We start from the raw sequence: 8,183 nt of genomic DNA on the forward strand, positions 1-8,183 counted from the left end.
CTGTCCGATGCGTGCGGAGCGGGTCCCTATTCTCTGCCCCTGGCGCGCGCAGAGCGATTCCTCTTCCCGGCTTCCGCGCGCAGAACCAGCAGGAACCCCCCCACACACACCTCCCTCCCGCCCCCACCAGCTGCGCGGGGCAATTCCTCGATACAGCCTGGCCCCCTGGCCCCGCCCCTGGCCAAGAGGGCTGCAGGGTCGCCTAGTTTCCCATCCCCACCCCCCGCCATCACGTGGGTTTCCCTTTCTTAGCAAGTTGGGTGGGTCCTTTTCTAGAAGGCTTCAGCTGAGGAATCCTAGGCTTCCTGGGCTGTAGTCTTTGGACCAAGGAGAGGTCTCTCAGTGATGGAGCAAAGCCCCCCCCCCCCCCCCCCCCCATCTTATCCTGGGGGATTTGGAGGAAGGAGGAGAAAGGTGATAACAGGTATTTTGTCCTCTCTTTTGAAACCCAGGAGGGACCCTGTCTCAGAGCCAGTAATCCCCCAGTTTTCCCTATTTCCTAACTTTCCCTCTAAAACTGCTGCTGCTTCTATTCTCGGGACTCGCTTTCTTTCACGCCCCCTATGAAGGGCGATTGCTCAGGGGATGCAGGCGTTAAAATGGGATTGAAAGCTCCTGCAAAATGTGAAGTAAGCCTTACTTGCTTACCTGCTGCTCTGTTCTTTGGTTTGGTATTAACTGAAACCGTTATTCTTTGGACTTTGGACAATTCCAAGTTGGATCTAAATCCCTCCCTGGGCATAAACCTGTTCTTGTACCCCTCAAGACTTAGCCCAGGGCCTGGCATAGGAAGAGTGTCATATCTTTAAGTGCTCAATCTACACCTATGTATTGAGCACCTACTGTGCTCTCCGGGCTAAGGATTCAGCCATATATGACCTTGCCCCTGTTCTTGAGGAAAGGCTCTGTTTTTTATCTATACCTGAGGAATAAACACCCCTTGGAATTGAATTTGTAACTCTGTAATTAACTAGGTCAGCTTGTGATTGATGGGTCATCTGTCTTTTGCATCTCTTTGACTGCTTTCCATTTTTCCTGTAACAATTTGTTGAATAGTAGATCACTGGGGGTGGGGGTGTTCCCAGACCTTTCACCATCTGGAAAATTTGGTAAGAAACTCAAAATAGTGGTTAAGATCTGAAGAAGGGAATAAATACCTTCTCTCTTTTCATGAAACACAGTCCTTGACACTATAAGATTTCATAGTTTTTGTTAATAACCATTTCCTTCTAACCACATCTTTCCACGGGGCTGATCACATTTTGACCCAAGCAACATTTTGAATGTAAGAAACAATCAGTGTCAAGTGACTTGCGAATAAGAACCAACCCAAGGTGAAATAAAAAACCCATGGTTTTCTTATATTTGGAAATTAGAGAACTGGTAACTTTCCCCTACCTGCCAATCATGATATGTGTTGCCATTAATAAAGAATGCCTAGAGCACTCTGAGCTCCTTAACCTCTGACTTCTTGGCCTCCCAACCTCCCAAGGAGGAAGAAGCTTAAGTGCTTCTCCTTGAAAATGGTTCCTAGTGGAACACTGAAAATTTAAAAACCAAGATGATTAATAGGGATGACCAGGCTTGTGATGGTTTTCTTTTACCTGGATTTATGTTCATGGGCTTATAATGTACTTTTGAAAATAATGTTTAAGAAAATTTCTTGACTGTGCCCTCTAAGTTATAAATAAATATTTTTCTTCAAGTTCTACCACCTGCCCTTTAATAAATTCCATTTCTAGTCTGCCGATATTTTTTTCTTTATCTTTGTTCCCTCTAATTTGGGCCTTCTTGCCATAGCCGGTGTGGCTCAATGGATAGAGTGTCAGCCTGGGGTCTGAAGGGTCACAGGTTTGATTCCTTTCAAGAATACTTACTTAGGTTGCAGGCTCCATCCCAGGCCCCAGTAGGGGCAGGTGTGGTGATGTGTCTCTCATATCGATGTTTCTCTCTGCCTCTCCCCATCCTTTCCACTCTCTCTAAAAATCAATGGGAAATAATATCCTCGGTGAGGATTTAAAAAATAAATAATTTGGGCTTTCTTCCTCCTCCACCCTCACTCTAGCCACCTCTGCACTTGTTTCGCTTCATTTTTCTGGCTTGTTCTCAATGGCTTACTTGAGTGACTCCATCCTTCTTTGTACTACCTACAAACTTGTCTGTGTACTGTCTCCAAAATCAGAAAAATAAGCCATTTTAACAACAAAAAAACAAATTGTCCTAAAAATTTCCATTCTTCTGTCAATTGTTTCTAGAATTTGCACAACATAATATAGATTAGCTATCCTTAATCCTAACTTTCAAAAAATGAAAAGCTCTCGAGACAAAAGTTCTTTTGTTTTTTTTTTTTTTTTTTCTTTTTGCTTTTCATAAGTTTGTAACAAACCAATTTCAAATTTATCTGAGGCTATTTATTTATTTTTTATCCCACTTAGTGTGACTACATAGCCACACACCCTGTTGGGTGTTGTCTCACAATATGTGTACCATAGTAGCCTTCAAAAATCTGAAAACATCTGAATTCCTTAAAACAACTGACCCCAAATTTTGGAGATAAGAGATTGTGGACCTGCATTCATGCTAAAGATGGAAAAAGTAGGGGGCATTTCAACAATTACTAAACATTGAATGAAAACCTACGAACCATTATCTGGCTGGAAGTGGAATGGGAGGTGACAAATAAGATGTGTGTGTGTGTGTGTGTGTGTGTGTGTGTGTGTGTGTGTGTGTGTGTATAGGAGAAAGGTAGAAATAAGGAGTGAAATAGACCCATATCTGAGAAATAGTAAGGGAAAAAGAGTTCCTACCTCAAGATAATGTATTTGAGATCTCTTAGAAACAATGACTCTGTTGGCCCTGCACTATAGTGTCACACAAAGGCCAGAGACCCCCTTTTCACCTGAGCCTAACATAGGGCAGCATGTCACAACAGTCACCCTTATACATGGACCTCCAGGTATCAAAGGCTAGGGCCTCTAAATCTATCCCACAGTATAAGAGCTCCATGAAATTGAAAATTTGAGTCACAGAACTCTGATGTGTGAATCTATATGAGTTGTGCAGCTAAGGACAGGCAGGAAGGAGTCATTCCCTAGACCCTGTAGTAAAGGAAGAAATCAGTCCTATGCTTGAATCAATCAAGCCAGAAAATGGGGCAGCGATGTGAAAGGTGAGGTTGGATGGAAGTGACTGGAAAACTCATCAGAAAAGTACAAATGTGTCATGATGGGACTTAGAGGGTATAGAGGAGATGGGGAGGAGGAGCATGTTCCAGACTGTGAAGGTCTCTTAAGAGAATAAAAAGGAGTAAATGCCATGCTGTCTGCTCACAGTCTGTCAGCAAGGGCACCATCTCTACATTTGCTTAGCAGTTGAGATGTACGACTACTAAAGTTCAGTGGTTTGGGATACATCAGAGGGGACTTATTCAGTTAGGGACTAAACAGGGATAATTTACTGTTTTCAGGAATGAGCCAAGCAATCTCATACATTGTTCAAGTCACCAGTCTTGTCATTGTCACAGCAGCTTCTGGTCAATATCAATCTTCTACCCATTATTTAGATACACAGTGGGAAGGTGTTCTCTCGTTATTCTGAATCCAGGTCACCATCCATATAGAGAAGGTTCCCTCCCTCACGGACAAGCCATTTTGTTTTGTTCTTTGAGTCCTGCTTTTCTTCCCAGATCCTAGAAAGGTCTTCCTACACTGCAGACTTTCAGCACTGGGATGGCATCAGACACACACTGGTTAGAACTGTCTACTCTTGGAGAGGAAGAAATAAGAATGGATGGGAAAACATTGATGAAATAATCATTAAAAGATTATAAATATCTATCAACTTTTTTCAATGTAACAGATAAGGTTGGCAAAATACATTATAAGTTAGAAACAAAGAATACGTCAGTGGTTTACTCTCTTTATTCCATTTTTGAGGTCTATGCTAGAAAGATTCTGATGAGAGCAAAACCATGCTATAATGAGGCTTGCCTGCTATTTATGATAATTAATCATGTCCAAGAGAGATCCAGGTTATGGTATATTGTGTATTGCATTATTGAGATTTCTTGTTGCATTGCTCTTGGCTTAGAAATATCACAAATAATTGTCACTGATATTTGCTATTTCTGCTTTTTTTTTTTAAGAAAAAAGGAACATTGATGAAAATAAAGACTCCCACCTTCAAAAAACTAAATCCTATCATTTCCTAATGTGTTTTCCAATTTAAAAATGTATGATATTATTGAATCAGTTACATTTAAGTCAGTAGTAGCACATTCACTATTCACATTATGTGTTGATGTTTTGACTTCAAGGTAATTGTTTCACAGTAGTACCTATAATTTACTCGCCCACAAAGAAAGAAAATAAATCATAAAAGTGAAAACACAAGAGGTCAGTGGAGTTGAAGGATGATTAGTTTTAAATAAATATGTTTATTGTAATGAAAGAAGTATGAATTAGATGCCCGGGAGGTAGGAATACAGGGGAAATTAGAATATTCCCAGTGGGACTAAATTTAAGTGCCTTTTCCATCTTTTTCAAGCCTCTATTTCCTTAATAACAGTCACTTATAGGATCAGATCTTCCTTCATATTTATATTTTATTTGTATTCACTTACAGCTTTGTGGAGTATAAGCATTTCAAGCACCTCATGACTACATTTACATTTTTCATTTCTTTGTTTCTACAATTATAAATTGAAGCTTTTGGTTACTCTGAAGCAAGTGAACATCTACCAATATATTCTCATCCTGATGGCATTTCAGTTATCCTTGATAACCATCAGCACGATACATCATTTCTACATCTCTCCTGGTGTGTGCCACAGTTGAGGGCTGACTTGAAATGGGGGGGGGGAAGCCTGAGAAATGGTTACCCTGAATAACTGATTTGTTTGGTGGGGTGAGCAGGTTTACCTTATGCTTGGAACTTGAAGCTGATTAGTATTAAATCATGACTTAGCTGTTCACTTCAACACAAGCCAAGGGAAGTTAGAGCAGAGATTGAATCATGGCCATCAGGAATCACTATGGATAATTGTTCACCCTTTCCGTTACTCTCTTTGGAGCTCATTAGCTAAGCCTCCTCTGTTACTTTAGATTTTATTCTAAAGCCATCTTTGTTCACGTCCTGGTAACTTTTCAAAGAGACTTTTACCCTTGGACATTTGAATGAAGACAATTGTGACTAGGCAGAAAAATTCCGATAAATGCCTGCATAGAACACCCTGCCCCCACCCTCTTGCCAAATTAGACAGCAATATGGTCAGTTTCTCATCTCAAAAATAGTTTCATCCAAGATGATTGGCACTGTTGTAATCTCTCCCATGTGTTCATTTTTTGTAATATAGACAGTCTCAAACTTGTGGCTGGAAGCCCTTCCCAGTGTTCTCCTGATAGGGACTATGTCTGCAGTGTAAGAAAGTTCTCTTTCATTAGCAAGTGTGGGCCCCTCCTTTCTTTGTGGCCTGAAGGATTCATATTATCAATGGGGAAAAGTGAACCCCAAATTTATACATCTCAAATATAGGGATGGCTCAAAGTTAATTGAAGGAAAGGCTAACATTTTTTAAAAGGATTAAGTAGAAAGGGTACCTGGAGCAATTTATACTCACACTTCCAAGGAAAAGAATGCAGTTAAGCAATTTCTCTCTGGAATTTCCAAAAGGTGGTCTTAAATGTCAGCAATGCTAGGGGACTGAGGCTAGTGGAAAAATGATCCTCTTAGGAACTGTATTTCAATGTAGCTCTCACCTCTAGATTTCACCTTTTAAAATTTGTCTGTAAAGTGAGTCAGTAGTATTGTATGATTTGTCAGCAGTCTGTCAAATTTGAATGTCAGCTAATTTAGGTCCAAACAAATAAAGGTGGAAATAACAGAACAATATGAAGATCAGTGTTGTTTGTCATTCCCTGAATCTTTTTTCTTTCAACTTTTTCTTAGCCTACTGTTTCACATGCCCCCCAGAGATTACAATCCTATATAATAAAGAGGGAATATGCAAATTGACTGTCACTCTGACACAAAGATAGCAGCGCCCACAGCAGAGGCGGGCTTTCCGTTAATACAAGATGGCTGCACCCACAGCGGAGGCTGAGTTCCCATAACGAGCCTTAACAAGTAATCAGCAGGGACCTGAGGCTGCGCCCACCCCCATGGGGCTTGACAGGGGACCTCAGGCCACGCCCCCCTCCCTGGTGCCAGGCTGGGAGACCTCAGGCCATGCCCCCCACCTGGCAGGGCTTGACAGGGGACCTCAGGCCATGCTCCCTGCCCAGCAGGACTTGACAGAGGACTTGAAGCCAGGCCCCCTGCCCTGGCACCAGGCCGGGGGACCTCAGGCCGCATCCCCTGCCTGGCGGGGCTTGACAGGGGAACTCAGGCTGTGCCCCCCACCCTGGCACCAGGCCACGGGACCTGAGGCCGGGCCCCCTAACCCAACACCAGGCTGGGGGACCTGAGGCCATGCCCCCTGCCCAGCAGTTCTTGACAGAGGACCTCAAAGTGTGCTCCCTACCCCGGTACTGGGCTGGGGGACCTCAGGCTGCTCTGTCCGCCCTGGAGCCAGGCCGGGGGACCTCAGGCCGTGCTCCCTGCCTGGTGGGGCTTGACAGGGGACCTCAGGCTGTGCCCCTGCCTGGCAGGGCTGGACCGGGGACCTGAGGCTGTGCCCCCCACCCGGCAGGGCTTGACAAGGGTGGGACTGGCTGGGTCTGGATCTAGCCCAATGGGGGGGGGCAGCTGGGTCTGGGTCTTGCATGATTTTGCGGCCCACATGGGTGGGCGGGGACTTGACTCTGGGTCCCATGGTGTGCCCCAGACTCTGACAGGAGGAAGATTTTCATATACATTTTACTAATTTTCTTTCATCCCTGACACTTCTATTATAGAGAAAGGGCAAATTGCAATATTAAAATATTTCCTCTAATTAATCCCCCTTTAATATGCATGAATTTTGTGCACTGGGCCACTAGTAATTCTATAAATGTGAGTAAAAGGGGATTCTATATGCCTCAAATTAAAATGTCCTTTGTAAAAGTCAATCTAGGAAACTTGAAAATCTTAGGAGATGTTAAAAGAAAATCACCATGAAGATCTTGAAATAAGTTATACTTGGTTTTGTCTGGTTTATTACTTGAGAAAGTTTTGGTGCTAAGGGCTCTTTGATAAACAAGACTAGAGATTGCTTTTGATTTGGCCAGACCAGGGCTAAGATACTCACTCTGGAACCTACTGACTGTATGGATCTAGGCATGCCATTAATCTCAGTTCCCTCCTTTATAAAATGGGATGATACCTACATGTTCGAGTTGGTGTGAGGATTCATGAGGTAATTTATATAATGTGCAATGTCTGGCATATGGTAAGCACTAATTATAATTATTATATTACTAGAGGCTCTGTGCATGATATTTGTGCATGGGGAGGGTGTCCCTCAGCCCGGCCTGCACTCTCTCACAATCCGGGACCGCTGGCTCCTAACTGCTCACCTGCCTGCCTGATCGTCCCTAACCCCTCTACCTGCCTGCCTGATCATCCCTAACCCCTCTGCTTGCCTGCCTTATTGCCCCTAACTGCCTCTGTCTGCCAGCCTGATCGCCCCTACCTTGCCCCCCTGCCGGCCTGATTGCTCCACTGCTGGCCTGATCACCCCTACCTTGCCCCCTTGCTGGCCTGATCACCCCTAACTGTCTCTGCCTTGGACCCCAGCCTAAGCCACAGTCTGGCCTCCCTCTGCAGGAGGTGACCTGGTGGATCAGGGTAAGGCACCGTCCCCATTACTCCACTGCTGCTGCCACTGCCAGTCTGAGCCTGGGCCCTTTGCAGCCACCCATTGCTGCCTGAGCCTGGGACCTACACAGCTGGCCTGGGGCCCACAGATCCCTCCTGCCACCACGCCCAGGTGGCCTGGGGCCCACAGACCCTTCTCACCGCCACGCTATGGAGGCCCGGGGCCCACAGACCCTTCTCACTGCCACACCTTGGTGGCCTGGGGCCCACAGATTCCTCCCGCTGCCATGCCCCAACGGACCGGGGTCCACAGATCCCTCCCGCCACCATGCCCCAGTGGCCCAGGGCCCACTGTTCAGTCGTCCGTCCAGTTGTGACAGACCCTGGCTCTTTATATATATTAGGATTATAATCCAGGTATCAGCTAGTCCCTGGGAGATTTGGGTAAA

Source organism: Myotis brandtii, unplaced genomic scaffold, assembly GCF_000412655.1.
Source record: "Myotis brandtii unplaced genomic scaffold, ASM41265v1 scaffold1703, whole genome shotgun sequence".
NCBI classification, from domain to species: Eukaryota; Metazoa; Chordata; class Mammalia; order Chiroptera; family Vespertilionidae; genus Myotis; species Myotis brandtii.